General features: G+C 46.7%; 1 long non-coding RNA gene across 1 annotated transcript in view; it reads left to right on the plus strand.

Annotated features, from left to right (window-relative positions):
* LOC139182148 (uncharacterized) overlaps positions 1-15,501 on the plus strand; it is a 58,191-nt gene extending 42,690 nt beyond the window's left edge. Inside the window, exon 3 of the long non-coding RNA XR_011565713.1 lies at positions 15,221-15,501. This is a non-coding gene — a long non-coding RNA (uncharacterized lncRNA). The remainder of the gene's footprint in view (positions 1-15,220) is intronic.
* Positions 15,502-18,225: the final 2,724 nt, after the last annotated feature.

Here is an 18,225-nt window from a genome sequence, read left to right on the forward strand (position 1 = left end):
GGAACTGGGCAATTTATCCTTATCAGGTTTGAGAGGGTGTGGCTGAGTAATCTAACAGTTCGTCATTCCCAGCTAACTTCCAGAGGGGGTGAAACTAGTGGCTTTATAAGGAAGCAGTAAATCGAAACTAGTTCACTCAACTCTAGTCTTGGCTCTGGTTTGAATCCTCCCAGTAGGGCTTTAAGGTTTGGTGTGAAGCTTTTTTATTTTGCCAGGCACCCACACCTGGCTCTAGTGGTAAAGAACCCACCTGCCAATGCAGGAGACGTAAGAGACATGGGTTCAATTCCTGGGTTGGGAAGATCCCTTGGAGAAGGGCATGGCAACCCACTCCAGGATTCTTGCCTAGAGAATGTCATGGACAGAGAAGCCCGGTGGGCTATAATCCATGGGGTCACAAAGAGTCAGACAGGATTTAGCGACTTGGCACAGCACAGTATCACCCTGGGGTCCAGCAGGCCTTATAAGACTTTCAACTGTGCATGAACCTGCTTCTGCTCACCAAGCAGGGGAGGTATCCACGATGCGCTCTTCTAGTGAGCCCAGGACTGCGGCTAGCTGGAGGCTCCATGTAAAACAGTCTCTCCAGAGCCTAGCTCAAGGCCTGGCACATTGTGGGTACACAATGATAGCTGTTGAATGAATGAATGAATGAATGAATATCCCTGCTTTGTGTAGCTGAAGGTCAGGGCAGCTTCACTTACTCTGCCCTGAGAAAAGACACGACTGAGGGCATACTAAAGGGACACTTGGTGGGGGAAAAGGGGCCCTTGATGATACTACTAACACATTTAGCAATGCCGAAAGTACCATGATTATAAGCTTTTTTTTTTTTTTTTTTTAATTTCACACACAATCCTATGAGGTAGGTTCTGTGATTATGACTTCTACTTTATAGATGAGGTCAATGAGGCCCAAAGGAGGTTTGTATCTTGCCTGATGGTTCAGTTGCTGGAGGAGTTTACCTGATTGTGAGCATTGGTCTCTCAGTTGTGTCCGACACTTTGTAGCCAACCAGGCTCCTCTGTCCACAGAATTCTCTAGGCAAGAATACTGGAGTGGGTTGTCATTTCCTTACCAGACTGTAGACAGCCTCAATCCAGACCCTGCCCCCATAACCGCTCAGTTAACGTGAACATGACCCACAGCTCCAACCAGGGAGCAGACTGCTGAGCACACGTGCAAATCACTGTCCTCTCCGGCCAGCTAGCATGAGACCAGAACTGCGGGCCACCACTGCTCAGCATCAGGACGCCGCAGAGTAAGCTGGACTTGGTGTTTCTGTTTTCAAACGGGGACCCGAGGCTGCAGAGCAATCAGGTGTCTTGCTCAGTCACTGGGCTCCACACAGGAGAGCTGTGATCAGAAAGCAAGTCTCCTGTCCTCTGATGTGCAGCTCAGATCTCTGCAGTCCGGGCCCTGGCATCAGAGACGCCCACCTGGTGCACCTCCCAGTCCCACCATCAGCGGTGACAGTTGCTGCCACACTTGGGAATCAATCGATAAACACCTGCTATGACGGAAGGACCTCAGGCACCAGAATAAAGAGCCAGACATGGAAGAGACTTTAAGGAATGTTGAATCCAACCCTTCATTTTACAAAAAAACAAAAACAAAAAAACCCCTGCAAAAACAGAGGCACCTTGCTTAAGGTCCCAAACTAGCTGCTAGCAGTGTGAGGAGCAGGTCTCCCAAGATGCCTCCTGTCCATTTACTACTCTGCTATACTGTGCTGGGGCTTCCCTGGTGGCTCAGATGGTAAAGAATCTGCCTGCAAAGCAAGAGACCCTGGTTTGATCCCTGGGTCAGGAAGATCCACCGGAGAAGGAAATGGCTACCCACTCCAGTAATCTTGCCTGGAGAATCCCATGGACAGAGGACCTTATGTGCTACAGTCCAGGGGTCACAAAGAGTCGGACACTACTGAGCGACTAACACTTTCACTTTCATTTTATGCTGTGCTCAGAGGTAGCAATGAACTTGACCAAGAGCCTCTCCTTACTGCCTGCAGTGCCTCTCTGGCCTGGGCGCAAACCCTCACCACACCTTGCACAGAATGTAAGCCCTGCCTTGTGGAGCAAAGCACCCATCCTCAGAGATTCTCTCCTGTGTATAAAAGCGATCTTCAGTAAAGGCCATCAGTTCTGACCATCCCCCTCCTGCTCCTCGCCCAAAACTTAATTAATCATGTTTGCATCTGGATCTAGACAAGACAATAGCAGGGATGTGTTTTTGGTTAGGAACTGAAGCTGCATTCACAAAGGAATGTTGATTAGTTAGTGGTCGGTATCATTTTTCATGCCTTTTTAAGTTACAAAAAATTTTAATATCAAAGCATTTCTCCCTGCACCGCACATATCTATTTCTCATAAGTGCATTCTGCTGGCATAATTTTCTTTTCCTTCCTGCGGGCTCTGTTTATGAGATGATCCATCAGGTTGTCTGAGTCTCCATCTAGCCCTTCAGCAACCAAAGGCGTTCCAGGTGAGCTGTGAGCTACAGCCCACGGCCTCCCCCCATGTCAAAGGGGAAGGAGAAAGGCAGAGTTGCTTAGGGAGATGACTGGCTGGGACAGTAAGCTCTCCTTCTAGTCTGTTGGGGTCAGACTGAGGCCTCGTGATAAACGCTGCTGCTCTTTAGAACAGAGATGGACCCCTAAAGGGGAGATGGCATCCCGAACTTACTCTAGACTCAAAGATGCTGAGGTCCATCTGAATACCTCAATCTAGTCTTCACTTCTGCACCAGGAAAATGTCCTCAATCTGGGGAAATCTCCTAATGCAGGAAGCATGTAGTAATGTGTACGACAAGCCCATATGTGTAGAACATGTCCAGTCACAGATGATAAGTCATGGGAGCAAGTAATGTTGGAAATTTTTGGCAGAACCAGAAATCTGCCTACCCCACCAGCCCTCAAGCTAGATGTGCTTTTCGTGCAAAGGTGATGCAGCAGTCACGGGGGACGGTGAGGTACTTCCTCTTGTTCAGTGGATTTTTCTGCTCAGTTCCAAACCTGGCTCAGGCACCAAGAATATAGCTGTGACAGGACTGACCAGAGAGGGCAAAAAGAATAAGATGTCCTAAGATGCTCAGGTGCAGGCAGACCCTCTGTTTTAGAAGCCATCAGCATCACAAGGTCACTGATTCCTCAAACACCACTGGCTCCTGGGAATGGGAGAGGGCTTGTTATAGGAAAGGTTCATGACAGGAAACTCAGAGAACCCAGCTGAAGCAAATGGTCCCCAGAGCAGTTGGGGTTTACCATTTGAATTGATCAGATAATATGTTGTCATTGTTGTTCAGTCACTAAGTTGTGTCTGACTCTGCGACCTCATGGACTGCAGCACGCCAGGCTTCCCTATCCTTCACTATTTCCCGGAGTTTGTTCAGAATCATGTCCATTGAGCTGGTGATGCTATCTGACCATCTCATCCTCTGTCACCCCTCCTCTCCTTTTGCCCTCAACCCTTCCCAGCATCAGGGTCCTTTCCAATGAGTCGGCTCTTTGCATCCTGTGGCCAAAGTATTGGCGCGTCAGCTTCAGCCTCAGTCCTTCCAGTGAATATTCAGGGTTAATTTCCTTTAGGATATATATCAGTTAATGGCCCCAGATAACTGTTCTCACTACTGATTTTGGCCAAAAAAACATTGATTGTGGGCTTGGACATTGAAGCTGGTGACTGACCTGGAGACCAAGAGTAGTCTGGGATAACCAAACAACAAACTCACATTCCCAGAAATCAACCAACTAATTAAATGGCTACTTATTCAGAAAATAAATTAGGTGCCACGTATGTGCCAGGTACTGTGCTAGAGGTGGACCGCACTGGTCCCATCTATCCCCCAGCTGTTTCCTAAGGCATAACCTTGGGGTTGGACAGGGACAAGGCTGGGTGTGGAGTTGCAGCCAGCCTCAGCCAAAGGAAATATTTCAGGATGTCTGTTTTTATACTCAGAGGCATGGATGGTACAAAGCAGAGGTCTGTAAACTATTGCCCTCGGGCCAGATCAGGCCGGCTGCCTATTTCGGTAATTAGCCTTATTGGAACAGGCTGCATCATTTACTGTTGTACCATCCACGGCTGCCTTTACACTACCCCAACTGAGTTGAGTAGTTGAGACAGAGACTCTGTGACCTACAGGCTCTAAAATATTTACAATCTGGCTCTTTATAGAAAAATATCTGCTGTTTCCATGTAGAGAATCAATGGTCAAAGAGGAAGTATGCTCAGCTTTCCTGGTTTCTTCCCCAAGACCCAAACCAAAAACTGGCCTCCTCATTAGAAAGTCCTTTTGTTCAGGAATTGTGATCATCTAGAACTGTCTGTAGGGCTTCTCTGGTGGCTCAGTGGTAGAGAATCTGCCTGCCAATGCAGCAGACAGAAGACATGCGAGTTTGATCTCTGGATTGGGAAAATCCCCTGGAGGAGGAAGTGGCAACCCACTCCTGTGTTCCTGCTGGGAAAATCCCATGGACAGAGGAGCCTGGTGGGCCACAGGCCATGGGGTCATGAAAGAGGGAGATGTGATTTAGCAACTAGACAACAACAACAAAACTGTCCTGGCAGTAAAATTAAATACTCAGTTTTATTAGCATCTGGGTAAATAACAGGTATATGTGGTCCTTTTTGGAGAAAGAAATGGCAACCCACTCCTGTGTTCCTGCTGGGAAAATCCCATGGACAGAGGAGCCTGGTGGGCCACAGGCCATGGGGTCATGAAAGAGGGAGATGTGATTTATCAACTAGACAACAACAACAAAACTGTCCTGGCAGTAAAATTAAATACTCAGTTTTATTAGCATCTGGGTAAATAACAGGTATATGTGGTCCTTTTTGGAGAAAGAAATGGCAACCCACTCCAGTGTTCTTGCCTGGAGAATCCCAGGGACTGGGAGCCTGGTGGGCTGCCGTCCATGGGGTCGCACAGAGTCGGACGCGACTGAAGCGACTCGGCAGCAGCAGCAGCAGCGGTCCTTTTGGGCCTCTGGGGCAGGTGAATAAATGAGGAACAAAGGTCAGAGTTGTTCAGGTTCTTCTACAGGGCCACAACACTGTCAGTCTGGCTAACCCAAGTCAGCCTTACTTAAACACTCACATGTCAGAAGCTCTCGACTTTGCTTTTTGTGGGGAAGCTTGGTGCCCTGGAAAGTTGGGCTCACAAGGCAGCCCTGGGATGATCCTCACAGCCGGGCTTGTGCAGGCTCTCCCAGGCCATGCTCCCAGACACCTGTGTCCTCAGATGACACATGAGGCCATTCCCAGACACCTCTCTGGCCCCTAGATCTTTTTCCATTCTTTTTGAGATGCTAAGTCAGAGTTTCAGAGTGTCCAAGAACTTGCTAGAACCGTGTGTGCCTTGGCACCTTCTTCTGGATCTCTGTCTTCTTGGGCTATACGGGCCATGGTCCAGGAAGGGTGGGATGGACAAAGAGGAGGAGGGTGGCAGTGTTCACACAATTCATGAATGTCAAAGAAGAGACAACATGTAAAGCTTCTGGGAAGGTTTTCAAGCTGCCAGTGGGATCCGCAGTGGAATGGAGGGCCGTGAGGGGACACTGATAGTTCCCAAGTCTCCAGATCTGCTCAGCCCAGCCCAGCACACATTAATGGGGGCCTGCTTGCTGACAAACCCATCTGAGTGCTGACTCGGGGAATTGGGGAGGAACAAGGCCCATGCCTTGCTTCAGAGGCTCTCCGTGGGAACTGTTGGCCTGGCCCTGCCAGTGGAGGGGCGGATGCTGCAGTGAAACCTGGGGCAGGAGTACACGAGGCGACACCAGGGCTCTGGAGGGCACCTGCAGAGAAGTCCTGCTATTGGCAAGGCCTGACTACTTGGCGTCCAGCCATCCCTTTCTTGCACTTAAAGCCCCTTCCAGCTCAAAGGTTTGGAATTTATCTCCTTACCACCAATTTTGTAAAATGAGATTGTCATTAGAAACATGAGGGGGTGGGCCTCGAACATCTAGATTATCTCTCTGTGGAAACAAAAACCAGAGAGAGAGGCAACGCTATGCCTGTTTTATGAAAGGGGAAAGTACCTCAGGTATGCTCAGTGTCCCATATCACAGATTAAAAAATGGAGGAGCTGGGACTCCCACGAGTCTGGACTTCAGATGCCCACCAGGAGCCCTAACGGAGGCCAGGAAGGGGCAGGCCAATCACAGAAGAGCACCTTGAGGGCGGGTCTCCCTCACAGTTGTGCAGGTTGACCCCTGTAGAAAGAGCCCCCAGCAGAGGGAACCTGTGGGCTGAAAGTCAGTCTGTGTTCTAAATAACGACTCTCAGTGATCTGGGCCCTCTGGAGAAGGGCCTCTTCTCTACTATCCACAAGAGGGGGCACTGGGGGATGGTGCTGGTCCCTGCTTGTGAGTGGATAGGTAGTGAGGTTGGGTGTGGGGAGGGATGGTAGATTCACCCCAGTGGGTCATTCGGGGAGGGCTGTGGACTGATCTGGTGCAAACCTATTTCATTTTAGAACTTTCACTGTTGTGGCTTCATTTGCTTCAGTCACTTCCTCTCTTCATCAAATACCTATGTGAAGTCATTCAGCAGAACATTCACCCATAAAGTACTTTTCCCGAGACCAAGACAGGAGATTAAAAAGAGAGAGAAGATGAGTGACAAGAACAAAGCATGCTGTCAACTGAGACATTCAAAGAAGTTGTTCCAAACACAATTTAGAGTTATTCCTTTTCTACAATTGAGGGCAAAATGGAGTTCTAGGAAAGAAGCAGAGACAAGTATTCCTTGAGTATTGTGGACTGAGTATTCATGAAACCTGTTTCCTAACTGAAGACGCAACAATTAGTGATAAAAGCATTGCCAGGACTTCCTGCCAATAATGTAGCCATTGGTGGTTCAGCCATTGGTGGTCCAGTGGCTAAGACCCCATGCTCTCAATGCAGAGGGCCTAGGTTTGATCCCTGCTCAGGGAACTAGATCCCACATACCACACCTAAGATTTGGCATGCCATAGCAAAGATCAAAGACCCTGGATACCACAGCTAAGGCTTGATGCAGTGAAATAAATTAATATTTTAAAAAAATACTGGAATTCATCAAAATCATAAAAAGTTTTTCACCAACTTGGGGTCCAAATGAAGTTTAATATCTTTTGTTTTTCCAGCCCCTCCCACCTGCTCTGTGAACAGTAAAATCCAAGGTCCTTTTCTGTGCTGTGACAAACAGTTGATTCTGGAGGAGCTTCTAGCATCAGCCACACCATGCCATGTCAGCACCAGACCTCCTCTGTAATTCTTTTGGCTATTGTATCGAGCAGGCTTCCCTTTTCCTTAAGTTATTTCTGCAGCCCAAGTGTGTCTCTCTGTCCCTGGACTTTAGTTGGGGGTACCCCAGTGCTTCTCTCCCAGAAGGTTCTCAAGCTCCTTTTACAAGTGGATACCACTCCACTTCAGAGATTGGATTGGCATGCCAGTAGGTGGAAGGACTTGCAGCTCCACCATAGTAACAGGAAGTTCTCTTATATCTCAAGGCCAGAATATGGTGGGCCTCCAGGTTTACATAACCAAGGAAGACCTTCAGATTTTTTCCCCCCCAGAAAAACTAAATCCCCTAGATGACCTAGAGTCTTTACTTTCCGAAATGAGAAAGTAGATTTTATCTCTGCCTTAAGAGAAGCCCTGCTACACACACTAATAGAACACTGTGGCAAATGGGGAGACGGGTGATTGGGTGACAGTCAAATCCATACCCTGGGTTCCCAGTCGCAACTTCACTTTCTGTGGTCCAGTCTCACCCACACTGTCCTTCTTGCCCCCTTTCCTGGCGTCTTCCTAGTAATATCATCCTTCAGAGCCGGGTTGGAAACTTGACCTCCTAAATAAATCATTGACCCACCATGCTCAGCGTGTGTTTTCATCATTCCCATTTTACAGATGAGGGAGCAGATCCAGGGGAATTCGTCACTTGGTTTCTTTATCTAATATTGTCATAGGGCCAGAACGCCCACGCAGCTCTGAGGTCTTAAGTCTCCAGCGCCAGACGTAATGGTGAGAGATTTCAGACCGGTGTGAGGACCAGTGCGACCAGGGGCCGCCGCGAGACCCCATCCCACCCTCGCACTGGGAGAAGCGGACGGTGGGGTGTGCTGCAAAGGGACCGCCCGGTCCTCAGGATCGCTGGGCACCCGGCGGAATAAAGCCTGGGCTAAGGCGGCTGACGACACCCTCACCCGGCTCAGGCTGCCAGCCACGGGAGAGAAGGCACTGGCAAGAGCCCAGAGAGGATTCCCCGCGAGAAATATATCGCGTGCTGACATTTTTATGACCCGGGCCCGCTTACAAAACACAGGCCAGTGCACAGCTCCTCTCTCCCTGCCCAGCTTGAGATCACATGCTCGGCCTGCGGCTGCCACTTGGAGTCAGAAGAGCCCATATATTTCCCTCCTCAGATAGGCCTAGTGGTTCTCGTCAGGTGCAGAAAGCCAATAAATCACCAGCGAGGTCTCCGCGTATCTATCAGTCAGGAGGCTTGTCATCTTCTCGGCCTCGATTCACTTGAAAGCCGCCGGCGGGCGGGGCGGGGCCGGGGGCGGCGGGGGCGGGGCCAGCCGGCGCGGACACCTGGCGGGAGCGGGCGGGGCCGCGAATGTTCACAGCTCCGAGGGAAGCGGAGATTTACACCTCCTCTCCTCCGTACGCGCCGCCCTTGGCTTTGAAGTTCCGCGGCTCCGGTTTGGGGGACGGGAGGTCGGTTTCCCCCTGCCCGTTGGGGCGGGGTGGGGCGGGGGGGTTTAATATTCCCGTCACGTCCTCAGTGCAGCTACGGCTGGGAGGGATGGAAGCCGTGGGGGAAAGTTCTGGGCAACATCCCCCAAGGCCGGGGGAGGCAGGGAGGCGTCTCACGCCCAACTGTCCTGTCTTGACATCCGTAGCCGGACTCAGCTCAGCTTGGCCGAAAACACACTGAAACCGGAGTGAGAAGTTGGGGCGTCAGGTCCCCCCAACCCCTCTGCTCGGGAAACTCCGTTTCCTGTGTTTCAGTTCAGTCGCTCAGTCGCGTCCGACTCTTTGCGACCCCATGAATCGCAGCACGCCAGGCCTCCCTGTCCATCATCAACTCCCGGAGTTCACTCAGACTCATATCCATCAAGTCAGTGATGCCATCCAGCCATCTCATCCTCTGTCGTCCCCTTCTCCTCTTGCCCCCAATCCCTCCCAGCATCAGAGTCTTTTCCAATGAGTCAACTCTTCGCATGAGGTGGCCAAAGTCCTGGAGTTTCAGCTTTAGCATCAATCTTTCCAAAGAACACCCAGGGCTGATCTCCTTCAGAATGGACTGGTTGGATCTCTTTGCAGTCCAAGGGACTCTCAAGAGTCTTCTCCAACACCACAGTTCAAAAGCATCAATTCTTCGGCGCTCAGCCTTCTTCACAGTCCAACTCTCACACCCATACATGACCACTGGAAAAACCATAGCCTTGACTAGACAGACCTTTGTTGGCAAAGTAATGTCTCTGCTATTGAATATGCTATCTAGGTTGTTCATAACTTTCCTTCCAAGGAGTAAGTGTCTTTTAATTTCATGGCTGCAATCACCATCTGCAGTGATTTTGGAGCCCCCCAAAATAAAGTCTGACACTGCTTCCACTGTTTCCCCATCTATTTCCCATGAAGTGATGGGACCAGATGTCATGAGCTTAGTTTTCTGAATGTTGAGCTTTAAGCCAACTTTTTCACTCTCCTCTTTCACTTTCCTCAAGAGGCTTTTGAGTTTCTCTTCACTTCTGCCATAAGGGTGGTGTCATCTGCATATCTGAGGTTATTGATATTTCTCCCAGCAATCTTGATTCCAGCTTGTGCTTCTGCATATAAGTTAAATAAGCAGGGTGACAATATACAGCCTTCTTTCAAATACCATAAAGTGGCTGCGGAATCTGAGAGACCTTGATTCAAATCCCACCTTTGCCTTTGGGATTCCCTAGTGGTTCAGACCGTTAAGAATTTGCCTGCCAATGCAGGAGACCTACATTCAATCCCTGGGTCGGGAAGATTCCCTAGAGAAGGGAATGGCAACCCATCCAGTATTCTTGCCTGGAAAATCCCCCTGGACAGAGGAGCCTGGTGGGCTATAGTCCATGGGGTTACAAAGAGTCCAACATGACTGAAGGACTAAAGACTTTCATTTTCTTTGGGATTTGAGTGATGGGCTAGATTTACTGATGGGCTTCCCTGGTGGCTCAGACGGTAAAGAATCCACCTGTAATGCCGGAGATCAGGGTTGGATCCCTCCCTCTGGTCCGGAAGATCTCCTGGAGAAGGGAATGGCTGCCCACTCCAGTATACTTGCCTGGAGAATTCGCTGGACAGAGAAGTCTGGTGGGCTACTGTGCATGGGCTTCACAAAGAGTTGGACAGGACAGAGAGACTAACACTTTACACTGATGTGCTGTATTTCCACTTTCCTCAGTGTGTGAGGGGGAATACAAACACCCATCTCACAGAGTTGCCATGGCAGTTAAATGGGGCTGTACGTGCCAACTGCTTAGTCTGTGACCACATGTAGTAGAATCATAAAAGATGATAGCTGCCTTTTTATTATTTTCTTTACCTGTAAGATTTTGGTTTTGGACTACAAACACTTTAAGGCCACTTCTAGCTGGAAGTTGCACACCTGGTGCTGCTCAAGCAAGAGCGGGCAGGGGTGGAGCTGCTGACTACTCCCAGCCAGCCAGGAGTTCTGCTCAGGCCCTGGGATCCCCAGTTCTCAGCTCTCTCTACCTTTAGGATTTCAGAGCCTTAGGCCTGGGAAGTCTGACTAGGTTTGATAAATGCTTCCTTACTTGGGAAGCATTTGGAAGGCTCCTTCTATGCCCTCATCACATCTGGGCTAGGGGCATCACCCGGTTCTGGGTGGGCGACCTATGTCTGGGGGGTTAACAGGAACTGCTCTTGGAGACACAGTCAACTGTGCACCACAGGCTGGTGGAATCCAGTGGCCCTTTTCCTCCCACAGTCATACCAACGTGTTCAGGGACCACATTCACCAGGCAGAGGGGTAAAAGCAGTTTTTGATCTTATCCCATGGGAAAGCCAAGGAGAACCTGTAATCTAACCATTCTTGGTCTCAAATTTTTCAACTGAAAATCAAGGCTGGAATACCAGTGTTTTTCAATGGGGAGCTGTTGGCATCTGGGTCCAGGCCCATCCTGCACTTAGGGAATATTTAGCACTCTGGGCCAGGCATTAGATGCCAGCTGGACCTCCTGGTATTGGGACAATCAAAATGTCCTCATGTTTCCAAATGCTTTTCATTGAGGATCACTGGTTGATCCCATCTCCCCTCTAGTCCTAATGTTGTGTCAGTTTAGGAGTCCTGCTTCAGGCAGTAACCAATTATTCTCACTGTGACTTTGGCCAAACTGGTCAATGTTTTTATTTAATTAATTAATTTATTTATTTTACTTTACAATATTGTATTGGTTTTGCCATACATGGACTTGAGTGTACATGTGTTCCCCATCCTGAACCTCCCTCCCACCTTCCTCCCCATCCCATCCCTCTGGGTCATCCCAGTGCACCAGCCCCAAGCACCCTGTATCATGCATCAAACCTGGACTGGCGATTCGTTTCACATATGATATTTTACTTGTTTCAGTGCCAGTCTCCCATATCATCCCACCCTCACCCTCTTGGTCAATGTTTTTAAAGAAATCAGTATTAAAGGAATAATCAAACTCACCCTGTACTTTCTATACGTCACATAGCTTTGGTGAGGATATATACGTTTTTTTTTAAAGGATGTGAAAACACTAAACTGATTTCTGAAGGTAAGGCACTACTATTAGTATGAGAAAATAATGATAATAATACCTTATTATCAGGTTCTAGGCACTGCATGGGCATCTATTTAATTCTAAAAGGAGCCTCTCATGTAGGTTTTACTATTTTCATTTTACATATAAAGAAAATGGATTAAAAGAGTAAGTGATTTGCCCAAGACCATGTAGCTAGAATTTGAAGCCAGAACACGGACTGTCTGAATTCATGTACTAAATAATGTCCTCTTCTTCTTGTTCTGCATGGGTCATGGATTTGATCCCTGGTCAGGGAACTAAAATCCTTCATGCCATGCATGGTGTTCAGCCAAGAAAAATAAAATTAAAGTTAAAAAAATAATAAAAGGAAAGCATGTGGGAAAAAAAGAAAAAGGGGCCAGTGATCTTAAGGTCTGTCTTATTAGTCTCTATGCTTTCCAGCCTCCCTTAGTATGACTCTCCATTTTCCTTGCTTCCTCTGTGAAAATGAAGCTTCCTTAAGGTCACTTTCTTTTGTACAATATTTCATATTATCCCACACATCCAGCTGTGGGAACCTGGACCCCCAGACTCAGATAGTCTCAGTATTCTCCTCTCTAAAATGGAAATAGTCCTAAGCACTCCTGCGTCTCCTGTTCCACAGCACTCTTCTGAGGATCAAAAGAACAAGAGTATGTGAGATTGCTTTGTAAATTGTAAAGTGCCATACAAATATGAGTTGTTATTATTTCCAGCTGCGGTTGTCTAAGGACTACTTCAATAAGGGCATTATAAGTGATTGATAAGACTTTATGTGGTATTTGTGCTTTAAGGGGGAACAAGTCTTAAGTCAAAGGACTGAAACTCTGGTTTGGAATGTTGGTTGCAGTATCTAGACCAAGGGATTCAGGCAAGTGAATGAGGGGTTTGGGCCCAAGTCCAAAATACCAGTGGGCTTAACTTAGGTTAGGAATGACTATTAAATTTTGATTATTATTTGTTCATTGAACAAGTCAAAGAAAGTTAGTAATAATATTAGCAAATATTAATTTGAGAGCTTACTTTATATCAGGCATTATTCTAAATATTTTGTATCTCTGTTTGTGCTCATGCTCAGGTGTGTCTGACTCTTTGCGACCCCATGGACTGTAGCCCACCAGACTCCTCTGTCCATGGGATTTCCCAGGCAAGAACAGTGGAGTGGGTTGCCATTTCCTCCTCCAGGGGATCTTCCCAACCTCGGAATCGAACCTGCATCTCTTGTACTGCCAGTAGGATTCTTTGCCACTTGAGCCTCTTGGGAATCCGTTTTTTATCTGCTGCTGCTGCTGCTAAGTCACTTCAGTCGTGTCCGACTCTGTGCGACCCCATAGATGGCAGGTCACCAGGCTCCCCCATCTACATATATTTAATTCTTAAGAGAATCCAGTGAGACGAATATCTCTATGGGGAATATGACTATCTTCATTTTCCAAATGAGGAAAATAAGGCTCAGAGAAGGTATGAGGCTTTTTCTAGGGTCACACAGCTAATAAGTGATGGAGCTTGGGTTTGAACCCAGTCTTTCTGACCCCTTAGCCAAAAAGGAACAAAGAAGGGATGGAAAGAGGGAAGAAAAAAAGGAAAGGAAACTCGAAAGAAAGGTAGGCTGGAGAGAAGGACATCTATGTACTGAACACTCCTCAGATATATTATTCTGAGACTCTACGAGACAGAGATCTAGAACCCAGTGATGTCTAAATGAAATGTGTCCTGAAGGAGTCAAAGAAAGATCTTTGGGTCTATCTTTCCCATAAGGTAGAGCACATTCATCTTCACATCTGTGGACTATAAAGGAGCCACTACCACTGAGATGAAAATCTAGCCTGAGTGTGTGGAAACACATAAGGAGGGGCAGACAAGAGTTGGTAGAGGGGTTGTCTGGGTGAATCTTTGGGCATTCATAGGATCCAGCCAGGCAGAGTTGGGGGAGGAGGCAGGAAGCCACACACAGTGGGTGAAGCTACAAGTAATCTTTACCACGCAAAGACCGTGTGCAAGAGACAGGCGTGAGGCTGAAAGTGCAGTAAGATCCAGCTCGTTTGTGCCAGGAAGTTTCTCAGACAAGCCAAGAAGCTTGGGCTCCATCCTGTAAATGACAGAGGGCCATCAATGGTCTTAAGCAGAGTTAGGTTTATGATGTAGCTATTCATTCTGGCTCGAGTAGGGAAGCTGGATTTGATGGGTTGAGGACATGGCAAGAGATAGAGAGTGTTCAAAGTTCTGACAAGAGACTATGAGCTCCATAACTAAGGAACTCACCCTAGAGCTGATGAAGAGACGGAAGAGATATTTAGGAGATATTTTTAGAGGCATTTCATGACTGGATTGAAGTGGAATGGCTGGCACTGGAGATGTCTTGGTTGATACCTATATTTCTTGATTTAGTGACTGGAAAACTAGGGTGCTACCAGCAGAGGTTTAGAGTGCCAGAAGAGAGGTCAATTCAGAGAAATGGATTTGCCCAGCAGCAGACTGGAAAGAATAAATATGAAACCCTGGGAGGCAGTCCGGGTTAGAGATATTTATTTGATTTGTTAAAAAATAATTTATTAACTGTGGGGTGTTGACATTAGGCTAGGTGTGAGACTAGGAAATCAGGCTAGAACAGGTTATGTCACAGTAACAATTTCCAGATCTCAGTGACTTAAGACCAAAACAAAAGTTTATTTCTCATTTATACTGCATGTCAAATTTAAGTGCTATTCAGGGGCTGTGTTCCACTTTGTCACCCAGGGACCCAAATTGACGAGGTTGCATCATCTTGTGACTTCAGCATTTAGCACATGAGTCCTCCTCAGTCACCTTGGCAAGAGAAGAGAGAGGCTAAAGAGCCACACAAGGCCTTTTACCCCCTGAGCTGGAATTGACATGCATCATATCTGCTCACATATCACTGCTAGAGTTGGCCTAATGGTCTCACCAACTGCAGGGGTTGGGAAGTGTAGAGGAGCCAATATTGTATTATATAATCTTTGCTATTATAACTATAATATTAGTTAGCAAATATTATTGCTAACTAACAATCCTTTGATTTAATTGGGAGCTCACATTTGTGGTTTCCTATCATCTCGGGAGAAGAGGGTCTCATTACTTCCTTTTTCATTTTTTTCTCTTGAGAAAATTGACCTGGGGAATAAATGACTAGTCCATGATATTTTGACCACACAGTTGTTGAGCACTCCTGGGAGAAAGGAGCATGGAAGAGACATTTGTTGAGTACCTGTTACATGCCAGACAGTTCCCATATATAATTTCCTTCAATCTTCACAACCACTCAGGAAAAAAGATTTCTTCTATCCTTATTTTACAGAAGTGGCAAAATTAAATAGAAGGCCCAAGTTTGCAGACTCCAGGGGCTCTGTCCCACTTGCTATCAGCTGAATAGAGCCTAAAATTGAGCCTCCATTTCTATTTCTCACAGGATGGCTGTGAATTTCTCAGTTCCTATTGGCCCAAAGCTGAAAAGAGGTAGATGAAAGGCGTCCTGGACCTGTGGACTGCTGCTATGCCTTCCGAGGGATGGACTTCCAGCTTTTAGCCACATGTATGAAAGGGGCTGTTTCCATCTGCTGACCTGTCAGGCTCCCCCTCTCTCGAGCTTCTTTCCTCCCTCCTTGGAGTTTCTTCAATAAAACATTTCACTCCCCTGAAAAGCATCTCTGCTGAGTGGCATGGGGAGGGCCCAATATGGTTCCATTTAGCTCTCTGGGGATGCGGAGGCATCCTCCGCTCACATAACTCTAACAGCAAGTGGTATGTGTTTCCTTTCCCTCAAAACTATGAAAAAAAAAAAAAGTCTGGTTAACCTAGTCTTCCAGCCCACAGATCTCAGAAGTCCCACTCCCCACAGTCTCTGCATCACTCTGGATCCTGAGACTCCTGACTCTCAGAAAGACTCACGGGAGGGACATGACTGAGCAACTGAACAACAAGAATTTACATCTTACTGAATTTTCATTGGTTTTTAACCCCTGTTGCAAATCTGAATCACTATTTAAAAACACATGTATATATGTGTTGTAATATATATATATATATATGTATATATATATATATGCATACATATATATATCAGTCAGTTTAGTTGCTCAGTTGTGTCTGGCTCTTTGTGACCCCGTGGACTGTAGCACACCAGACTTCCCTGTCCATCAACAACTCCCAGAGCTTGCTTCAACTCATGTCCATCAAGTCGGTGATGCCATCCAACCAGCTTATCCTCTGTCATCCCCTTCTCCTTCTGCCTTCAGTCTTTCCCAGCATCAGGGTCTTTTCAAATGAGTCAGTCCTTTGCATCAGATGGCCAAAGTATTGGAGTTTCATCTTCAACATCAGCCCTTCCAATGAATATTCAAGACTGATTTCCTTTAGGATTGACTGATTTGATCTCCTTGTAAGTCCAAAGGGCTCTCAAGAGTCTTTTCCAACACCACAGTTCAAAAGCATCAATTCTTCGGTGCTCAGCTTTCTTTATAGTCCAACTCTTAACATCCATACATGACTACTGGAAAAACCACAGCTTTAACTAGATGGACCTTTATTGGCAAAGTAATGTCTCTGCTTTTTAATATGCTGTCTAGGCTGGTCATAGCTTTTCTTCCAAGGAGCAAGTGTCTTTTTATTTCTTGGCTGCAGTGACCATCTGCAGTGATTTTGGAGCCCAGTCAAAATAAAGTTTGTCACTGTTTCCATTGTTTCCCCATTTATTTGCCATGAAGTGATGGGACTAGATGCCATGTATATACACACACACATATATATGGTATCTGTGTGTTGTGGGTGTTTTCAGAGATCAGTCCCCGAACCTGGGGTGATTCTAATGTGCAATCAGACTGAGCACCTTTGTAAATTCAGACCAGGTCTTCAACTCTCAGAGGTTTTTCAACCTGAATAAAAAGATTGGAGAAAATTTTCTTCATGAACCAGTTAGACCCTAAGAAATACATTTCTAAAATTAAACTTCAGGCACTGTGCAGACTGGCAGAAAGGGTAGACATTTATTGAAAGAAACCAGCCTCCCTGGTATCCTTCTATTTCATTGCTTGCTTAAGTTTTCGGAATCATGAATGGTAGCCAGCACGAAGACAGGTTCCAACTCCACCCCTTCACTCACTGTGTGATCTGGGCCAGCTACTTAACTTCTCTACATCTCAGTTTTCACATCTGTGAAATGGAGAAAATAAGCACACTATTATATATGGTTGTTATGAGGAATATATGAAACAATTGAGGCCTTCACACATAACTAGAATTTCATTAAAGACAACTACTATATTACTGCTGAGCTTCCCTGGTGGCTCAGATGTTTACGAATTTACCTGCAATGCAAGAGACCTGGGTTCGATCCCTGAGTCGGGAAGATACCCTGGAGAAGGGAATGGCAACCCACCCCAATATTCTTGCCTGGAAAATCCCATGGACAGAGGAGCCTGGTGGGCTATAGTCCATGGGGTTGCAAAGAGTTGGACATGACTGAATGACTAACACTTTCACTGTATTACTGTTACTATTCTTATTACTATTGTTCTTTTTAGAACTCTTTGGATCAGCAATGGGAGAACTAGTGGATTCTTATTCTGACTTTAAGCTTGAGGATCTCTCCTCTGTGAGTCATAAGAGATAGATATACCTTTGGTTCCTGAGAACCTTTCCACATCCTATTTCACCTCCATAACTTGTTACTGGTCTGTAATCCATCCCAACTACCATCCTTGCCAGAATGTCCACAATACTCCTTAAATGTTACCTGTCCAGACCTAACACTTGACCTCGCTCCCTGACCTGCCCTCATATCCTGTGGGACTCTCTCTAGGAATGGTACCTCCATCCACCACCTACTCAACCGCCCAAGCTAAACACCTGGAGTCATTCTAGACTCCTTCCTCTTGTTCACCACCCCGACTCACTACTAAAACACCAACCAACCAAACAAAACAAACCCATAAGCAATTGCTTACTGGGTCCTGTTCTTCTCTTTCTTATTATAAAGAATAAATTAATTCTTCTCTTTCTTAAATTAATCTTATGTGCATGCCCTCTGCTGCTGCCCCTTTCAGGCTCTCACATCTGGACTATTCTAACTGTCTCTTACTTGTCTTCATCACTAAGTCTTAGTTCTCCTATCTCATGGACCACATTACCATTAGGGAGACACAAAGATAATCATGCTGTGCCCCTGCTCAAAACTCTCCAGCGGTTTTCTGTCATCCATCAGGTAGAACTGGGCTTTCAACATGGACTCAGGGTATGGACCATTAGTAAAACAATATGCACTCAGGTGTTGGCACTGTGACCTGTCTAGGTATGTGGTCTTTCAAAACCCTGTACAAACCAAACACAACATCTCTTAGCCACGAAGCCCCCAGGCCACCAGTCTGAGCCACTCCTGGTCTACCATAAAAATTCTAATTTCTTTGGTAAATCCTACAA

This window comes from Bos indicus, chromosome 3, assembly GCF_029378745.1.
Source record: "Bos indicus isolate NIAB-ARS_2022 breed Sahiwal x Tharparkar chromosome 3, NIAB-ARS_B.indTharparkar_mat_pri_1.0, whole genome shotgun sequence".
Lineage (NCBI taxonomy): Eukaryota > Metazoa > Chordata > Mammalia > Artiodactyla > Bovidae > Bos > Bos indicus.